The sequence below is a fragment of the Rhinolophus sinicus genome, chromosome 2 (assembly GCF_057876585.1).
Source record: "Rhinolophus sinicus isolate RSI-liver-muscle chromosome 2, RSI-T2T, whole genome shotgun sequence".
Classification (NCBI taxonomy): domain Eukaryota; kingdom Metazoa; phylum Chordata; class Mammalia; order Chiroptera; family Rhinolophidae; genus Rhinolophus; species Rhinolophus sinicus.
Genome location: NC_142502.1, coordinates 160,580,931 through 160,602,100, shown reverse-complemented (window position 1 = coordinate 160,602,100; position 21,170 = coordinate 160,580,931). Strand labels below are relative to the sequence as shown.

General features: G+C 44.7%; 1 long non-coding RNA gene, 1 other non-coding gene and 1 pseudogene across 2 annotated transcripts in view; 1 reads left to right on the top strand and 2 right to left on the bottom strand.

The window, feature by feature from the left end:
- The window catches only part of LOC148758941 (uncharacterized), a 74,837-nt gene that overhangs the window by 26,533 nt on the left and 27,134 nt on the right, over positions 1-21,170 (top strand). The gene's annotated exons all lie outside the window — the stretch shown is intronic.
- TRNAK-CUU (transfer RNA lysine (anticodon CUU)) lies at positions 1,596-1,669 on the bottom strand. Its single transcript has one exon. It is a non-coding gene; the product is annotated as a tRNA-Lys (tRNA).
- LOC109456355 (large ribosomal subunit protein eL6 pseudogene) lies at positions 12,866-14,097 on the bottom strand (annotated as a pseudogene).

The window sequence follows — 21,170 nt, the reverse complement described above, 5'->3', positions numbered from 1 at the left end:
CCAAACTTCCCCACAGGCATTCCTTGCCTCTTCTTTCTGTCTCCCTGTTCTCCCCAGGCCCCAGACGGAGGCTGAATCTTACATAATAGGATACGCACTAAGCTCTGCACAGGAGTCAAGGGCACCCCAGAGTGTGCGCACGCCTCTTTCTGTGTCCTCAGATGGACTCCAGGCTTCTTTTCATTATGGGAATTTCTAAATGTACTCAAAATTAGAATAAAAAGAGCCGCCAGGTATCCATCACCTAGCTTCAATAATTACCAACGTCTCGCCAGTCTTATTTCATCCACCCCTCCCTTTTTTCCTGCTAGTGTATTTTACTGCAAATAATAGATAGCCTATCATTTTACCTGAAATATTTCAGTTTGTATCTCTAATTGAGAAGACTTTTTTACATTCCACAATGTCATTACTTACCTAACAAAATTAACAATAATTCCTTAACATCATTTAAACCCAATCCATATTCAGATTTCTCAACATGTTTTTTTGTTGTTTTTTTTCAAAATCCACATATTGCATATGATTGTGTATCTTGGTCTCTTATTCCGAAGCAGCCCACCCTCTCCATTGATTTGAGGGAGGACCAGGTCATTTGTTCTGATTAATGTCTTGTGTTCTGTATTTGTCTGATTGCTTTCTTGTGGCGTCAGGTAACATGTTCCTCTGTCCTCTGTCTTTCCTGTAAACTGGTAGTTACATTTAGGGCCTTGATTCGATTCAATATCGATATATTTAGGCACCAGTGGTGCTGTTACCATGAGGCATATACTATCTGGTTGTTTCACTTTTAACTATTCCAAGTTTGATCAGTGCATTTCGGTAGTGTCAGCCCACAAAGTTTCCTGTTAACCTTTCACCTTGATTTTTAGCATCCATTGATGATTGTTACCTAGGTCCATTGTTTCATTTGGAGTATTAGTAATTTTTAAAAAATTCTTTTATGCCTTCTGTGTTTATTAGCTGGGACTTTTCCAGCTCCAGAATACTGCTAATCAAGGGAATAATGGAGTTTCCAAGCACTCAGGGTCAAGTGAGAGTTGGCCTGGCCTTGCTCCATCTTTAAAAAGATTCGTTTAGGCTTGCTCCAACCGAAGGGACCCTTTGTGCTCCGATAATGTTGAAGTCAATGGGTATCCTAGGAAAGGGGTCTACCTTTTGCTCCAGGAAAAGGGGGCTGTAAGGAGTTGCAGGAGGGGCCTTTTCTCAGGACACAGGGAGCTCAAGGCTGCTTAGCACCTGAGGACTAACCTCCAGGAACTGGCTTTGCTGGTTTGGGAATGGCTCTCTTTAGCCTCTCCCACCCAAGTCAGCCTCAGTCTGAGGCTCTGGCTTTCCTTTTTCTCTTCAGGGAAACAGTGGCCATTCAACCACTGACCCCAGAGAACAAATATCTGAGTCTCTGATGCTTTGACTTTCTGGTGTCTTCCTCTGTATCCTCAGATGGATTCCACGCCCTTTGTCACCCTGGCTTGGGCACTGGGCTCCACACCTTTTTTTTAAAAAAAAACACCACAACTTTTATTTATTTAAGTGTGCTTTTCCATGACCCATCAGCTCCAACTCAGTCTAGTTGTGGAGGGCACATCTCACAGTGGCCCATGCGGGGATTGAACCGGCAACCTTGCTGTTAAGAGCACCGCGCTCTAACCATCTGAGCTAACGGGCCGCCTCTCCACACCTTTTTTGAGAAACAAGAACAGAGCTGATCTCCTGCCTAGTGTCCCTCCTAAATCTCAAGTCTTCTCAAGAAAGCCCATGACAAACAGTCTTGCAGGCAGGGCCCAATGTCTCGGTTTAATACTCAGCTCTGAGGGACCAGGAATTCAGGGAAGACCGGGCTCCATCAGGCTGTGTGGACAACTCCCTACTCAGCAGTATCATAAAGCAAACAGACCTACAAGTAAAAGGAAGTACAAGTATTTCCTGTCTTAGAAAAGATGGGCCTGCGTGGAAAAAGTGGCACCAATTTTCTTTTCTGGGGGGAGGTATATTTTAAATTCTTATAAAAAGGTGCTTTCATAGGATTCCATGGTATACATTGTTGGCTTTTAAATAATGAGATTTAATTCCCTCAAGACACTAATTGAAAATATATATACATATTCTTCAAAATAGTCACCTGCCTTTAGATGGTTACAAACCACAGAGAAAAATTTTATTTCTTTTTATTCCCATCAATAACCATTTAGCTTAGAATGATTTTAAGCTGTTTCTGAAAAAAATCAAACCCACTCTGAAAGCAGAGTGGTTTGCCCTCATGGAGGGTGGCCAAAGAATATGCCACAGGCTGAGTGGGGCCAACAGTGCACAGAGAGCTTGTTTGCCTCTGCACCTCCCAGCTTGGACACTAGATGGCAGACTTACCTTCCAGATGGATGTGTCTGGCACCCTTGAGACAGAAGCGTCTGACACTGGCAGCCCTTCCCCACGATTCTAGCCACTCTGCATTCTGAAGCAGAACCCAGGGCATCTGGTAGACTCCCCAGGAAGGATGTGACTGAGCCTCAATGGTGGGAGCAAGGGCAAGAGGCGTGTGGTTTGGGAAGCCTGCTTGCCTGCCTGCAGCTACGGTGGCATCAGGCCAGAGCCTACTGGATCCCAAACCTCATGGCTTGTGGCTATGGTGACTCCACTGCGGTGCCAGCCACACCCTCCTCCCACTTACCTGCCCCAGGTGTCAAGCTTAGAAATGTCTCCAGCTTCCCTGGGCAGGCTCAAGATGTCCCAAGCCTGGGGAGGTTATTTTATGCAAGTTTCTGTCCAATAGAGGGTCCTGCCCTGAGAGTTGGGACGGCTGAGTGCCCGCAAGCCTGTATTGTCATCTGTGGTTTCATTAACATTAAAGCCTCACAGTATTCTTAACACTTCTTTCAGCTGCTCCTGCCCTCCTCCCATCCCACCCAGGGTTTAGATATCAATATATGTAAGTCCTCTTTGGGGGTAAGAACTTTGCTGCTTTACTTCTGGATTCCTGGTGTCTGGCACATGGCGAGGGCTAGTGAATGCTAAATGAATGATCGAATGAATTAAGGTGGAGAATGAAGAATCACTTAGTTTAACCTCTTAATTCTAGAAATGGGAATGTATGTGTTCTAGGATGCCTGCTTCATCTTTATTCCTTGTTCCTCACCCCCAATCGATTCGACTCCAGAATCTCAATTTGGGATATGCCTGAACCTTGCTTACATCCAGCTGAAATCTCCCACACTGCAATTTGAGAAATTTCTTTTTTCTGTGACCTGAGTGCAAGTTGATAATGAGATTGGGGAATACTATCATTATGGGCTGAATTGCGTGCCGCCACCAAATCCATATGTTGAAAACCTAACCCCCATTGCCTCAGAAATAGGGCCTTTAAGAGGTGATTAAGGTAAAATGAGGCTGATAGGATGGGCTCTACTCCCATCTGACTGGTGTCGTCATAAGAAGAGGATACTTGGACACATGGACACCACGGGTGCATGCAGAGGGAGGACCGTGTGAAGAGACAGCACGAGGGTGGCCATCTGCAAGCCAAGGAGAGAGGCCTCCGAGGAAACCAGCTGTGCCGGCCCCTTGATCTTGGACTTCCAGTCACCAGAATTGTGAGAAAATACATTTCTGTTGTTTAGGCCACCCATTCTGTGGTATTATGTTATGCCAGTCCCGGCAAACTAATACAAAATGATGTATGATTATAATATAACAAACATGAAACGATACATAATGTTTTGCCCTTTGATCAGCATGTCCAGGGGCTAAAGGACCGTAAGCTAACCGCTGCGATGGCAGTTGAGGTTTCCACCCCTACCTGCTGGCCCCTGGCTCTGGCCCAGTAGGCAGCTGGGGAGAGAGAAAGACCTCCTAAGAAAGGGCAGATGTTCACAGCTTTAGTCACAACGTGGGCTGCCCTCCCAGGTCCTTTGTAGCAAAGCAGACTCAACTGTGATGAAGACTAGGCTGATACAGCCCTCAGGAGAGGGAGGGGTTCCCGAGCACCACAAAAGCCACGCTCCCCAAAGAGGTCGGCACAGCCTCCGCATCCCAAAGATCGACACATCAAGATAAATCAGGCTTGTCAGAGAGACAGCAGCAAAAAAGGCTGCTTGTTGGAGATTCGATTCGACCAGAGATGATTTCATAAAGGCTCCACAACCTGGGGATTGCGCTGGCTGGGGAAGCGTCAAAGGGAGGTAGAAACTGCAGCAAGAATCAGCTCAGTGAACGCTGAACCCCTCAGGGTCAGAGACCACGGAGCGGGAAGCTGTGAAAAACAAGGCAGTGCCTCTCTTTTTCCAGAATCACATTTAAGTGGTCGGATTTGGTCTTGTGAGAACTGACTAACAGTAATTCACTCTCTGTAAAGTGGAAATTCTGGGTCACACTGGGGTGGAGGGGCCAGGATGGATGGAGGAAGCTAAAACTGAGCCTCAGGGACGACTGTAGTTAGGTTTTGTGGGAGTCAAATGTTATATATGGATGTCTGACTGGAGGGGCCAGGGTTGGCGCCCCTAACCACCCCCCAGCCCCGCATTGTTCAAGGGTCCACTACACCTCTCAAACACCATCACATTGGGGATTAGAGTTTTGACATACGAATTTGGGGGAGACACACACATTCAGTCCATAACTAGGGTCTTTGGTAAGCTATAACTGATCTTAACAAGAAAAAGGCTATTATTACCTTTTATTAGGTTGGTGCGAAAGTAATTGTGGGTTTTGCAATTATTTTCAACCTTTTAAACCCCAATTACTTTTGTGCCAACCTAATAAATGTTTTCCTCTGAGAGACCGAAAAGCTCCTCAGGGACCTCAGGGAACTCAGTGCTCTCCATGATGGAATCAGCCTTCTGCTGAGAGGGCAGACCTATAGGAAAAACCCGAGAAGACTGTGGAGGAGGTAAGGAAAGGAGAGAGAAAGGTCTCCTGAATGCCTGGGTGTGGAGGTACTTCTTTAGCAGTGGTTGTTGGCGATTCAGCCTCCGCTGGGCTGTGCAGGGCATGGGTTCTCTGGCTATCATGAGATTCTGGTGCTTTCTGTGTGGGGACCCGGAAGCCATTTTTCTGAGCAAATAGGAGTAAAGCGAGCCCACGGTTGGGTTGCATGGTCCTTTGTCCCTCATGGTTCCAAACCCAGCGGTCAATATCAGCATGACGGTAGTAACACATTGAGTGCCCTCAGCCCTCTCCTTTGGAATGGAGCAGAGAAGGACTCAGTGTCCATAAAGGCAGGGCCACTATTGGGAAAGAAAGCTCAAGTAATTGCACTCTGCCATTCTCTTCTACCCATGTCAGCTTCCGGAAGCAGGGCAGCTGCCTGTGGTTGTGTAGGTTGTGCACTGCACAACGCCAGGAGGCACCATTCACAACCATTGTGCAACTCTAAATGGCAGCCCTCTGTGAAGTCAGAGACCACAGGGGACCCAGGAGCCAACTCCAAATTGCCATTTCAAAAAAGACTCATTGCCATGTGAGGGGCAACTGACCTTTTCACAGACATGGGTATGAGATTGACAGGATTCCAACCATAAAGCCAATGAAAGATGAGTGGCCCTCCCAGGTCTTTCCCTACTGGAGATGACCTTCAAGAAAATTACAAAGCCAGTGGTTCTCAAGTTCTCACACTAAGTTGGATATTTTGATTCTTTTTTCCCTTTACATTGCACAGAAGCAACTTCACCAGTGTAATACCTGACAGAAAATGTTGCATATTTACATCCCAAAGTGTAAGTTACAGGCTTAATTTTAGCCTAATGCGATTTGAAATGGGAAACCATAGTTGCAAATCGCCCTGAATGTGATTAAACCCCAATGGGGCTTGGTAATAATGGAGACATGACAGAGCCCCTCACACTTGCTCGCTCCACACAGCAGGCTAATGACATTATGTACCTGACACACAGTGTATTTTCTGAAAACTGAAAGTGCACTTAACATCTCTGCAGTTGATACGCCAGATATTGTTTTTTCCCCTATGAAGAAGAACATTAAATTTTTAATTTTTTTAAGTTGCTAGGAAAAACTCTGTGATTTGCCAGTGTTACTTACTGGAGAATATATGACTCTTCTGAAAAAGGTCCCCCTTCCTTCATGGGTTTAGAAGAGAAATTTGGAAGAAAGAGTGGTAAATTGGCCATAATATTGGGCAGGAGAAAGGTCACGGTGGCCAGAGCCACAGGACTAGGCTTAAAATAAGAAAGAGTCATCCTGGATTTGAGAGAAACTTGGAAAAGGGAGTCCTTTCATCACTGAGAGCTCAACCAGGCACCTCATTTTGGTAAACCCTAAAGCAGTTCCTTTCTCTGGGTGAGAGGAACAGAAGGGAGTAGAGGGTGTACTCAAATATGTTTTGAAGACAATACCTTTTTCCCCCATAAAAATAATCCTGTTTTGATTCCTCTACGCTATCTCATTGAACTGCTTCCCTTTATTGCAAAACTTCCCAAAAGTTCACTCTTCCTTCTTGAAACCACTCCGGTTCAGACTTTTACATCCACGACTTCATAAAACTACACTTGCCCCAGTCAGCAAAGGCCTCCAAATAGCTAAATGTGATGGTCAGCTCTTAGTTTTCCTGTGACTAGGCCTATTAGCTATATTTCACATGGCTGATCATGCTTTCCTCCTTGAAATACTTTCTTTCAGGACACCACCTGTCCTGGTAGCTTACTACTTGTCCCTCTCAATCTTGACATCTCTACTTGGATGTATAATAGGAACCTTAAGTAGATCCAAAGTTGGATTCTTAATATCCACCATCCACATTTGTTCTTTTCGCATATCAGCAAATGCTTAGGCCAAAAATCTTGTCAACTTTTTTTTACTCTCTACAACTTTTTTTTTTTACTATATTCCACAAGCAGTCCTCGGACAATTCCTTTCAGATCTATCTTCAAAATATAACTGAGTCTACCTTTGCTCACTACCTCCACTGCTATTCCCCTGGCTTAAATCATCCCCTTCCTTCCCCTGGATGACAGAAATAGCCTCCGAACTGCATTCTGCTTCTGCTCCCCTCCCTGCCATCCAGACTGTTGTCAACACACCAGCCTGAGTGAGCTCATTAATATTTAAGTCAGATCAGAGGATTCAAACTTGCCTTCTTTCTCTAATATCCTGCTGCCCTCCTTCTTCCAAGAATGGCGTGGTCCCTTCTAGGGAGGGGGCAAGGAAAGGACTGGTGGAATTAGGACTTGAGTCAAGCTTGAATAACAACTAGCATTCGAGTGGCTAAGGGAGGACAGTGCACTCTTGGGAATACCATGGACAGGGTCCCCAAAGCAGTGAGTCTCACGATGCTTTCAGACCAGTGACAGGCCGGGTGGAGTAGACATTCAATGTTCACATTGGGGATTGTCTAGACAGATAGATTTGGGTCAGATGGTGGAAGGCCTTGAATGCCACACTCAGGAGTTTGGTCTATATCCTGCATTTTCCAGCAGCTTTAGGCATCAGGGGAGTGGGAGCAACTATGAAATTCACTTATCATAGTTATCTCAGCTGCCTGCCAAGTAGTCTATTTAGTCCAATTCATAGGCAGAGCTTTGTTGAGCATTGAGAAGTCACTTGCTCCATGTGAATCCAATCACCACGGCAGGTACACCTCAAAGAGGGAACATACAGTCATCTCTGAAAAGCCTGCCCCACACTCTGGCAACTCAGTTCATGAATATGCTTTTCCAATGTCTGACGCTGCTGCTTAGCAAAGATATTATGGGACAAATCCTTGATTTGACCTTTTGTATCTCTATCCATCCCACTGTGCTAAAAGCAATTATGTGCATCTTGTGTGTGGCTGTTGGAATGGGGACTCACTTAGCGACGAATCTTTTTCACACTCCAAATGTCCTCCAGCTCATTCCTCTCACAAGGGCCCACACAGCGGGCCTCCTCTGCTGCTTGGCAGAGTCTAAAATGGCATTAGGGGGAGACAGAGGGATGTAAACAGGTGGAAACAGTTCCTGTCATGGCGATTAGCATTCCCCTTGGCCAGGCACAGCTATGGATGAAAAGTGGGGCTACAAGGCCATAGGGAGGAGAAAGCTGGTGGTGGGGGACAGAGAGGGGGAGAAGGCAGAAGAAGGCTGAACTCATTGTCAAAGGCACAGCCAACTTTCTACAAAAACTTCCTACAAAACAAAGCAATCCCAGTGTCAGGGTGGGTGGTAAAGGCCTCTGTCTAGTGATAGATGATCTGTCAGCCATCTTCTCTGCCTGTAGTAGATTTATATGTGCTCGTGTCTGTGTTGTGTGACTAAATATGTGTGCGAGTATCGACATCTGCGTGTGTGAAAACGCAGTTGTGTCTGTGTGTCTGTATGTGGTATGTACCTTCGAATGCATGTGTGTTATTTATGTGTATATACTTACAGGTATGGATGCTGAGAACACATGTTGGTGTCTGTCTGTGGAGCATGCATGTGTGCCTGACAGTATGCATGTCATTTCCGGATGTGGCGTATTCCTCTGTGTACACGTGTATGGGGTCCTCGTTGGCATGTATGAGAAAAGAACTGAGTGAGAAAGAGCTCCACTATCCTTCTCTTTGATGGAGCGGCTCGCTCAGCATGACTCTGGAGGCCCCTGCGCAGAGAGAGATGCCTTGCTCTTGCTAAATACCTAGCCCAAGGGCCTGGTTCTTTGGGAACTGATGCCCTCAACTCAGTTCCCCACTTCCCCCAAACTCCAGCTTGAGAAGTAGAAGACAGACCCAGAGCTAGGGAAGATGTCAGGAAGACAGCAGAGGGAGAGAGTTAAAATGCTAGAGGCAACACCCTGGAGGAATTGGGAGAAGATCAAGGATCTTTTCTGAACTTTTGTATATAAATAATTTACAGAGGAAAAGTGAGCTGGCCTCTGGGGTAGGAGGTAAATGCAGACAGTGCAATAACGGTGAGTAAAGTGATCTGCTCCCAGCCCAAGCTCACCCCTGATTGAGTTAGACTAGACTGGAGAAGGAGAGGAATTAAACTGGCAGGTGGGGGCGCGTTATCAGAGCTGACCTGGACCACCTCTGATGTATGGAAGAGCTCTCACCTCCCAGTCACCAGTACAATCACCTGATGGGGCCGCCATTGACGCTGGAAACAAGGGCAGGTAGGAGGAAGTCAGCCATGCCTGCCACCAGAACTGTATGTTGTTATCCAAGAAACCTTCCAAACACAGCAGATTTTACTGCAATTGCCAGCTTCCTGCCGCTCCACCTTCCAAGCAGCCGTGTGTGACCCAGCACGGTCATATCACCTGTTCCAGATCACCTTTGGGGCTCTCAGATGATTCTCAGGATAGGGAGGGGTTGATGAAACCTCAGGGTCAGGCCGTCCACTTTTAATATCATCCAGGAGACTCATTAAGAAAGACTTTTTACGATGACTCCTGTATTGCTCATTGCGTACAAATTAAGACTAGAGATAGAAAAACAAAATCAAAATTATCCATGAAGATGCAACCTGGCATTCCCAATGTCTAACGTGTTGATATATGTCTTCCAGGCCTTTTTTTTCCTGTGTATGTCACTATCCACATGTACGTATATATCGACAAGCTTTTTATAACTTATTTTTTCACTTATTAATATGTCTTACATATCTTTTCATATCCATACAAATCTATACCATCATTTTAAATCCGTACCATCTGCTAAATATCTCACTGCATGGACATATCATAATTTATTTAATCAATCTTCATTTGTTATATATTTAGATTTTTCTTTTCCTTTTTTTTAGACTGGATTTTAAAATTTGGGATAATGACATTAGAATATAGTTGTATGTTGAAGGTAAAGGATTAAACTATTCTCAAAGCCACATATATACAGATTATACTTATAACTTTTGATGAAAAATTATCAGCTTTTATTACTTAGTTAACCTAGAAAGTAAATTGAATGTGATTAAGCTACATTAATCTCTTAATACAATCTCGGAAAAACCTGTTATGACCTTGATTTTCTTCTTGACAGTGGTAATGACAGAAAATATGGCTTCTGTGTTTTCCCAGTTTTCAATGACAATGAACGTAGAATGTTATTCTGCTTATTTATAAGTGGGCCAGGTCAACAAGAAAGGGGTAGTAACTTCTTTGTAAAAAATTTTAAAAAATTGAGATAATGGTGCTGGTGGCAAAGGTGACATTATAAAAGCAGAGATCTTGACCCTGGGGTTTCATCACTCCCTCCCCATCTTGAGAATAATCTGAGGAGACCCAAAAATGACCTGAGATCTGCATAAAATCATGCAGGTCTCACTCTGATGGTTGGAAACTGGAGTTGCAGGAAGTGGCCAGTCACTATGAAATCTGCAGGGTTTAGAGGGCTTTCTGGAGTGACGTACCGTGTTTCCCCAAAAATAAGACTGGGTCTTATATTAATTTTTGCTCCAAAAGATGTATTAGGGCTTATGTTCAGGGGATGTCATCCAGAAAAATCATGCTAGGGCTTATTTTCCGGTTAGGTCTTATTTTCAGGGAAACATGGTATGTTATCTGATTTATAGGTATTGCTAACTTTCTCCAGGAAGCAGCCTTCCTGCCCAGGTTGCAGACTCAATAGCATCATCACCAAGGACACCCTCAGCCCTCAGCCCTCCCAGACAGCAGAGAGGGACAGGAGACAGCAGAGACTCCCGGCAGACTTGCTGCAATCTCAGCAAAGAGTTCGATATAGAGGGGTTTTTTTCCTATTCTGCATCACTCACTCTGGTTTTCAGTTCTACCTGGATCTCCTAAGTTTGTTTTGCCTGCTTCTACTCCCAAATTAGAGTTCTTTACAATCAATTTTGTTTAATTAGTTTACTCATTCATTTCTTCATATAATGTACATTTATTGAATACCTACTCTGTGCCATTCATTGTTCCCGGCAGTTGGGGACACGAAGTGAAGTAAAACACAGCCGTTGGCCTTCAGGCACAATATTTCCTCAACAGAACGTGGAGGGAAAGAGATAAAGCCAGAATCACAGCTCTCACCTTTCTAGACCCAGGTAAATGCCTCTTCTTTCCATAAATCCTCCCCAGGCATGGGGGAGGGGCTTCCCCATCTTGACTCCCATGTCTCAGCTATTACATTCCTTACACAGAACTGTCTGCACTTGAGACTGAGAGCTTCTCAAGGCCAGGGACTGGATTCTACTTACCTTCATGTGCCCAATACCTGACAGTGTCAGATGCACAACACTGAAAATGCTTCAAGAGTATCGCGTAGAAGAACAATGTGGCAGCCGCCGCCAACCAGCCTGCTGTATTGAGTTCCTTTCCTCCTCTTCGCAGACACCTGGACCAGGCCACCCTGGAAGCAATTAAGCATAGCATGGCCAGTGCTGCCCGCGTTACCTAACATGGAGCTCCTGGCCCCCATTGCTCTCCTGCGTCAGCCAGAGTTCTTGGCCTCTCCAAAGCACATGTCCCGGGGATTCAACGACAGTCTTTGTCTTCCCACCTTTTGTACAATGGGAATCTGACCACTGGCTCCAAGATCACCTTTATAATTTCACCCATGATCCTAGGAATCCCATTCATGCTAATCCAGTATTGGTGGTTTACAGTATTTTCTAAAACTTCTGACGTGGACACATGGACTCCCAGGCACATTATCTCCCATCAGAAGAAAATGACGTGTTGTCTGAGTTGTGCATCTAGGCTTGGGAATGGGCTGTATGGAATTATTCCCTTTCTCAGAATCCTTTGTGGTCTATAGCACAGTTTTGTTTTTTTTTAGAAGGGGCTTCTCTGGAGTTAGGAAAACTACATGGAGCTCAGGCAAGGCAAGTCCCTGACAACATGTGAAGGAGGTGAAGTCTGTTCCCAGTCCTCCCATTGGTCCATTCAGGCCCAGACTATTGATTCATTCAATGATTATTCCTTGACTGACTACTATGTACCAGGTAGTGTTGGGACAGTGAAAAGTCCAACAGGGCACCTGTGCTCTTGGAGCTCCCAGTCAACATGGATACAGCCAATAAACCATCATATGACGCAGTGCATTATATGTTAGGAGGAGGAAAGGACTAGGAGTTGTGGGGATGCATGGCCGGGGCATCAAACCCAGGCTTAGTGGAGTAGGGAAGGCTTCCTGGAGGAAGTGGTGTCTGAACTGAAATTTAAGGAGTGACTAGAAGATAGGCAGCCCAAGGAGTGGACACAGTACATGTAAAGTCCAGAAAGCAAGCAAGAGCAGGACATGAGGAAGGGGATGAAAGATGCTTCATGGTACAGGTTGATAGCGTGGCAAAGGCTGTACGTAAAAAGTGATGAAAGATAAAGCTGGGAAGCAGGCAGGAGCCAGATCATGACAAGTATTCTGAGCCATGTTTAGGAGTTGGAACGTATTCCCTAACCCCAAGTACTTGTCCTGTGTCCCATTCCTCCTGACTCTCAGTTACCATGTCTACTGATAAGGCTTAATGCTCGGGAAGTTGGGGAGTGGGTGCATTTTCAGAGGGACCTTGGAGGAGCAATAAAATATTTTGTCTAAGAGAATAAAATCTATAATGGTGTAATGACAGTCAGTGGGATGGACATTTTGGAAGGGAGGAATCCTGCCTAAATTCTCTTCTAGCCGTAATGTGTAAGTAGCTGCCTACTTCTTAGGAAACATGTTCTTTTGTTTTTGTTTATCATAAGATTCATGAAAATCAGTTTTTGTCCCATAAGGACACAAAGGCTATAACTGCACGCACAACATGTGCAACAGAGAAGCCAGTGAGCACGCAGGAGCAGTTTAAACAGACTTAGGTGAGGTGATGTGTGTGAAAAGACCTAGCACAGCAGACGGCACATAGTAGATGTTAAATAAATACCTGCTGAACTTGCTGACACCATTTGTTTTGGGTTTGTTTGTTTTTTTAAACAGATCAGGCATTTAATTAGGTTCCTTATGATAAATTTAGAACACCAGTTTGTGAGGCTAAACCCCATTTGTGAGAGCAAACAGAGTGGAGGTAGCCCTGGGCCCAAGGAACAGCTTTGATTTTTGGCAGAATTTGTGAGTCCATGGCCTTCTGAGCAATTTTGCGCTGCTCTGTAATCTCGTATTTCTCTTTCTCTGTGTCGAAGATGTCACCCTCCTGGTGACTGGGCTTATGCAGCCGCTGCTTCTTGAAGGAAGGATCAGTGAGTTGTTTGGGGATTTTCACGCCACTGATATCAATTTTGGTGGATGTGGCAATGCGAAATTTCTGCTGTGTTCTACTCAGAGGAACTCGATGGAGGGACAGATGTTCAGTCACGTCACCAGCCACTGCTGAGCTGTTTCAGGAAAAACACCCTCATGCCTCTATGGCGCCCCGTGAGGACGATTAGAATGGTCCCGGGAGTGATGTTGGCCCCAGGTTTTCTCACATGTGGATTGAAGGGCTTCTTGCCACAGCTCAGCAGCTTTCAGGGCCCATCTTCAGTAGGATAGTATCTAGGCATTTTGCAAAGTTTAACCACTCAGGTGCCACCATTCTTGTCACCACCAACTGGTTTTGTGACAGTAGCAAGAACCTTCTCATTTTTCTCTTTTCAATCCTGGATTTAGCTGCTAAATACTTCCTCTTGTACATGGCCTTTGGGAATACATAGCTGATCGGGAATATCTGTGGATTCCTCTGACCAGGACAGGGTTTCGGCTGCAGTGGGGCTTCCCCCTCTCAGGCCTGGCAGGTACCCTTCTTGACCTGGTCAGTGGCATCAGCCTGCTTGGCGTCAGGTTTCCTCTCCTTCGTGTCCAGCTTCTGAGCTTTGTCAGCTGCCATCTTGCAATATGGGAAAGAGGTTGCTGACACTATTTACACTAGCCATGCCCAGATGCTCATCATTCCTGAGTGTGTCAGGCACAGTGTATGGTGAGTGGTGCAAAGACGTATCGGACCAAGGAGCACGTGGTCCACCTCAGGCGTTCAGACGTTTCCGCCGTCTATGCTCATGGTACACAGTATAAATTCCCATGGTGGCACCTGGTGGTATTGAGGCCTAACAAATGGATGGCTGAGACAAGTAGAGCTGTAGGAGCTCTCTTCTGGAGAGTTTCCTGGAGGAGATAGGACTAGAGGAGGGCCAGAAGGAGAGTATTTACCTAGTGGAAAAGATGGGAGTCAAGGTTAGGAAGGAGGGACATGCTTTCCTAAAAGCTAAGAGGACTAGGAGGCAGATGAGGGTGGGGTTGGGACGAGTGACAGCAGAGGTGTTGGCAGAATACGCAATCCCAGCCAACCATGGCTAGGTTCTGGGTTCAGCTAGACCGGGGTTTGGACCCTAGTATCACTTCTTACAAGCTGGATGAGCCTGGATAAATTACTTACCTTCTTGGAGTCTCAGTTTTCCTCATTAAACTTAGATTCATGAGAACCCCACTAACACGAGAAGCAGCATTATGTAGATCCTATGCTACAGAGGTTAAGAGCAAGGATTTCGGGGTCGGATAGAACTGGTTTCAGGTCACATTTAGCAGGCTACCATCCATGTGGATTTGGGTAAATTAATTAGCCTCTCCAAGGCTCACTTTCTTATAGGTAGTGGAGATTGTTGTAGTGGTCGCGGGTCATAAATCTGTCAAGACGAACAAATAAGACAATGCAGGTAGTGGATACAGTGCTTGGCACTTCTAGCATGACTAGGTACTGATTACTGGTAATAAGGTGGGAGGGGTACTTCCGGGGGAGGATGGGCACATGCAATCAGTGCAGTGCGAATTCTCCAGTGGCTCTCCGGCTGGAAGGGCCAAGGCTAGAGATTTCCTCCCATCCCTGTTACCCAGTGGCCAGGGGCTGCCGTAAGAAAAGCACGTGATGTACCTGGAATTGAAGCAACATGGGAGCTTCTGCCAGGTGCCCTTACAGCTCCCAATACCCCAAGAACAACAGGCCTCCAGATTGACATCTGAGTGCTACCATCTGAGTTTCAAAAGACAGGAGGAAAAAGGTCCGATTAATCAACTGGAAAGGGGCTGGATGCGAATGCATATACACAGGTGTGGGGGGCAGTGTTTAGCAAAAGGAGAAGGGAAAGAGGAGGTCACACCAAGCTCTGTTGACCTGGGAGGTGGTGAGACATTAATATTGGTTTCTGGTGGAAAGTTTTATTGTGGATCAAAATCCAAAGTGCAAAAGGGTTGTTTGATGTTTTCCATTACAGGACAGCTCGTTGATGTGTCGGCTTAGCTGTAATTTTGTTTTGCCTCCTGAGGCAAAAATTATAACAAGTAAATTTGAAAGTAGAAACAGGTTCTTTTTGCACCAGGGAAGAAGGTTGCATCAGGTCTGACTAGGTTAGAGGAAGTCAGGAAATGGAACACTTGGCAACCAGGGCCCAGACCCCTGCTTCTACCTCCCCCTGGTCCTTGCTGCTCTGAAGTGTCCCCGTTCTGGCTGCCTTTCCTACCCTAGCTGCAGTTTCTACATCCTACCTGAAAAGGATCTCTTTCACGAACATGTTTGTTTGGTTGTTACCCTAAATTGCTGAGTGCCTTCTAATGTGCTAAGGTTGCATCAAGTTTTCACACTGGGGGGGGGGGGGGGGGCAGTCTCATACAGGTAACATTTACTGCAAGTGATAATTGTTTTAGTGGTGGAATGAGCATAGTGCAATAGCTGCTTAGAGGAGTGGTGGTAATGAACATTCCAGAGTGCAGTGCCCACACCCACTGCCTCTGTCTGCTCTGAGTCCATCACCAGAGGGCAGAGCAAAGGTCAACACAGAAACCCCCCGCCCCCCAGAGGGATCTGGGGATATTGCTACTCCCACGCTCAGTGACAAAGCCTGGATTGAGTATTTCAATCAATTGATTTACACACAAATCTGGGTTGCATGCATGTTGCGTGTATATCTGTGTGCTAGATGTTTCCATGTAGGGACTATGGGTAAAGAAGACGTGGGCTGCCCTCAGGAGTTTATAATCTAACTGGAGAGCCTAAAAACTAAGATAGCAAACAGATGTGGCACGGAGGATTTTTTTCTGCTTCCCTTTTCTTCTTGGAGTTGATTGTCTACCACTGTGGGATGACATAGGGAAACAGACTTTCTAGCTTGACTGGGTATAGATTTACAGGCTGTGTACTGCACAGTTTGAGGGGGAACCATTCACATAGACAGTGGGTGACCCTACAGGAGGTGGTGATTACCATCAGTGCAGATTTGCCTATTCTTCTTGACAGTACCCAAGGCAGTCAGAGGGCCGCTAAGTCTTTCTCTTCTAGCAAAGGGCAGATTTTATTCTGTTTTAAACTCGTGTTCAGCCTTACATATGTAAGAGTAAATAAATGCTTATTCACTCAACTTGAAAGTTTCCAGGTATAGTTTTCTCCATATTTCTTGTATTTGGGGTTTATTGAGTTTCTTGGATCCATGAATTTATAACTGTCACCAAATCGGAAAATTTTTCGCCATTATTCCTTCAAATAGTTTTTTTGTGCTCCCCCTTTCAGGGACTGCAATTATACACTTATGAGGCTGCTCATAGCTGTCCCAAAGCTCACCGCTGCTCTTTTTATATATTTATTTTTATTCTTTTTCTCTATATATTTCCTTTTGAATAGTTTTGGTTTGTTTTTGTTGTTTTTTTCCCTTGTCTATATGTTCAAGTTCACTAATATTTTCTTCTGTAATGTCTAATAATCTGCTGTTCTTCCCATCCAGTATATTTTTCATATCAGATAGTGTCGTGCGGGGAAGCCTGCAGGGTCTCTGCTCCCGCTCCCCATACAAGAACGCAGGATATAGTGAGGCCAAAAGGAACACCCACGGTGCCATAGGTAGGGGAGTCATACCACTACGGTCTCACTGGAGGCTGGGTTCACTGGACGTGTGACCTGCTGTCCGTTTTCTCTGCCAACCGACCGACGACTCTCCTTGACTCTCCTCCACTCTCCTTCGTAGCCACAGCAGTTATATTAGTGGCTAATGGCTCAATGGCTACAGCTGACGGCCAATCAGCCACAGCTGATGGCCATCTACTACCCGAGCCAGCACCCCTCCACGTGAGGCGAGAGCCTGTAGGGGTGGAGTGTGGGGGCAGAGCCCCAGAAAGTAGTTTCCAGGCTCTCAGCCTCATGTGGAGGGGTGCTGGCTCGGGTAGTAGATGGCCGTCAGCTGTGGCTGATTGGCCGTCAGCTGTAGCCATTGAGCCATTAGCCACTAATATAACTGCTGTGGCTACGAAGGAGAGCGGAGGAGAGTGGAGGAGAGTCATCAGTCGGTTGGCAGAGAAAACGGACAGCAGGTCACACGTCCAGTGAACCCAGCCTCCAGTGAGACCGTAGTGGTATGACTCCCCTACCTATGGCTCCGTGGGTGTTCCTTTTTGGCCTCACCATATCCTGCGTTCTTGTGTGGGGAGCGGGAGCAGAGACCCTGCAGGCTTCCCCGCACGACAAATGGCGCAGCGAGCAGGGTCTCCCGCATGACAAATGGCGCAGCGAGCAGGGTCTCCTGCATGACAGATAGTATAATTTTCATTTCTAGAAGTTTGATTTGGGTCTTTCTTATTCTATTTCTTCACTTAAATTTTTGAATATACGGAATATAGTTATAATAAGTGTTTCACGTCTTTCTCTGCTAATTCTAGCATTTGTGTCCGTCTGGGTCAGTTTTGATTGATTGATTTTTCTCCTCTTTATGGGTTGTGTTTTTCTTTGTATGCCTAGAAATCTTTGATTGGATTCCAGGCATTGTGAATTTTACCTTGTTGAGTGCTGGATTGTTTTTATATTCCTACATCTGGTGATGCCAAACCATCATCTCAGGCTTGTCTCATTGTCTAAAAGCTTATGTTCATCTTCTTTTTGGTAATTTTGCTGGAAAATTACTTTGGAAACCACAGTAGTTCGTCCACGTGTGCATCTGTATAAAATCAGCAGTGCCTTATTGCTTTAACAACTTGTAAGGGAGGAAAAAATTTTTTTACTTCTACCTTTCTAGGTTCTTGGCTAGGGCTCTGAAACAAAAGATGTATTAACAAGATAAAAACATACACATTTATTTAATATAAGTTTTATTTGACATGAGAGCCTTCATAAGGAAATGAAGACCCAAAGAAATGGTTAAACCTGAGCATTTTTATGCTAGGTTTGATGAGAAGTGGAAAGTTGTGGGAAAATGTCATAGGAGACAAAAGGTATGAGCTAAGGGTAGTAAACTGGGGGAAACTTAGCAAAGCCCATGCATTCAGATCCTCTTGGTGTCCCTCTGTCTTCAGATATAAGGATGCCCCTTTCCTCTAGGTCTGAAGGAGAGGCCCTCACATGAGGATCTTATGACCTGCTTCAGGGCAGAAGGGCAGGGGAAGGTCAGAAAGATCTTTCTCCTTTTGCCATTTTCTCAAATTCCTTAAGCTTAAAATATTCAATATACCAAGGTGCCATATTGCAGGGTAGTGTGTCCTGAAACCTGTCAAACTCATTTCACCGGACCCAGTGAAAATTCAGATTTTCATAGATTCCTTGTTGATTGAAGAGTGCGTGCTGATGTCCATCTGTAGAGATGGAGAATCATGATTGTTTTCTGCCCTCACAGTTAAAACATGCTCCCAGCTTAGGAAGTGCAAGGAGCCATGGTGACTTCAAGTTGCCCCTAAAGTTTCTGGGCCGACACTGTACTTCCCCTCGTGGTGGGTTCTGGAGCTTTCTTCCTTTTGGGCAGCAAGACATGTCAAACAAGGGCAGAGGAGCGATAGATCGTTCCTGACTTCCTCCTCATGCAGCAACTTCTGCCAGGCCCAAGAGAGAAAAACATCACAAAATTCATTTGCCAAAAGGGAGAGAAAGAGGAAGAGAAAGTCAACTTACAGGGGAAAAGGCCACAGTTATCACTGCTCAACAAAAGTTCTGCCTGGGTTAGGAGTGTAAAACTAGTTCCTTTGGATTGACCATTGACTGAAATTTCTATAGTCTAATCTTTTAGTACACACACACACACACACACACACACACGCACACACTCACACACATACTACATATATGAGTATTACCCATGTTATAAGAAGAATGAGTTGTACTTCTTAAAAGGGGCTTCATTTCTAAGGTATTTTTTACATATATCATTTTGTTTCAATCTCAATATGAGATAACCAAGGCTTGGAGAACAGTTTGTCCAATATCACACAGGAAGTAAGTGGTGGAGCCCTCTGACTCCAAGTCCCTTGCTATTTTCAGTACATCAAAGCTGCCTCACGTACCTCCAGGGAGGCAAAACCACTGGTCAGTTGCACACTTTTATTAAAGAAAAAAATTTTCATTAAAGAAAATACTGATTAAAATTAAATGTGACCCTCATCTGGATGACAGCATATTTATATGTATATATATGCATTAAAACAGGGAGGATACAATACGTTGACATAGATGGACACTGTTGGTGACTTTCTTCTGTTTTGACTATCACTAGAATTCAGAGCAGCACTATTCAAGGGAACTATCTGCCATGATGCAAATATTCTCTGCCTGTGCTGTCCAATAGGACAGCCACTAGACAACATGTGGCTATTGAGCCCTTGAAATGTGGCTAGTCCTGAGATGTACTGTAAGTGGAACATACATACTGGGTTTTTAAAACTTAGTATGAAAAGAAGAATGTGAAATATCTCAGTTATTTTGTATATTGACTAAATATTGAAATTATAATATTTTGGATATAGCATTGGGTTAAGTAGAACATTATCAAAATTGATTTCACTTGTTTCTTTTTACTTCTTTTAATGTGACTATTAGGAAATTTTAAATTATATGTGGCTCACAATATATTTCCATTGAACAGCTCTGGTCTAGAGTTTCAGAGCATGACATTTGCTATCAAGCAAACTTGAGTTTAACTCCGTGTTCCCTTTTCTAACCAGGTGAACTTGAGCAAATTACTGAACCCAACCCATCCCTTGTTCTTTTTCGGTTGTAGAGCAGAGATTAATGATTATACCTAGCACAGAGAGTTATCGTGGGGATGAAATGAATTGATACTATAAAGCCCTTACAGCAGGCAGTGCCTGGGATCTGTTAACTGCTCAATAAGAATTAACAGTTACTTATTTCTAAATTTTTTAAGGGGGATGTAAATTTCTTATGAAGCTTAAAAAAAATTGAAACAATTAAATTTAAAAACAAAAGTAATTATTTTGAACCATGGTCAGAAGCTGAGTATTTATGTTGTTTTGAAACTGAACAGTAATATTTGCTTTGTCTTATATTATGTGTGTGTGTGTGTACAAACCACAGACACAATGGAGTTTGAGGCCATTACAAGTGACCCTTTATGAGGCAATCTCGTTCTTGCCTTCTGACCCTTGTTCTCCCACTTCCATAGAAGGGAGGAGATAATTGCATCATGGTTCTCCCTGGCAAGGACAACACACCAAGTGTTCACCTATATTTAGCCAACATGAAGTCACTGAAACTCTATGCCCACTAGAGGCAATTAGTGCTTTGTTATTTGTTGCTCACACAGCTTATATCCTGACTGTTCTGCATAGTTTGCGTCCTTGGATGAATTTAAAAGGACTGAAAACCTTTTGTTGCTGGGAAAATTGCTTGGGGAGTAGGAACTGAAATCCCAAGTCAATGAGTCCCCTGGAAGGGGCCCTGAGGTAAATACTTGATGTCTCCTGCAAGTCAGGGAGACCTCAATTATCCTTCTCTCTGATGGTTGGGGGAGGACCAGAGGAACAGGTTGCGGGGGAGGGATTATATATATTCTACTTAACTGGTAAAAAAGCAGCACTTCTGGGCAGTGGTTGCCAGTAACGGTCTGAACTGCACTTTCCTTCCAGCAATCAGAAATGACACATTGGATGCAAAAACAGAGCAGCACAGCAGGGTTGACGCTACAAGTGGACAAGGCAGGGCCTGCCCATAGGTGTGTTTCAGAGGCTCAATCTGTTGGCTCTTGCCTCAGTTTTACTCTTGGGAACTCCTTCCTCTAGTTTAAGGCGCTGAAATGTGCGTGCGTGCGTGCGTGCGTGCGTGCGTGCGTGTGCAGGCATTGGGAACATTAGCTTAGGGTCCCGATTCTCAAATTTTTGTTTCTCAAACTTTTTCCTCACTTTGGATGACAAAGACTTACTCTTATTAGAGAACCCAATTTTGTTTTATTTAACAAACAAAATAACTTCAGGGGAGTGGGCAAAGAAATAAGGCAAACATGAATGAAAATACGTCTGAAGTAGATGAGGTATTCACAAAAGTATTTTACATGGTAGGGTAAGATATTCCCGAGGACAGGGATTC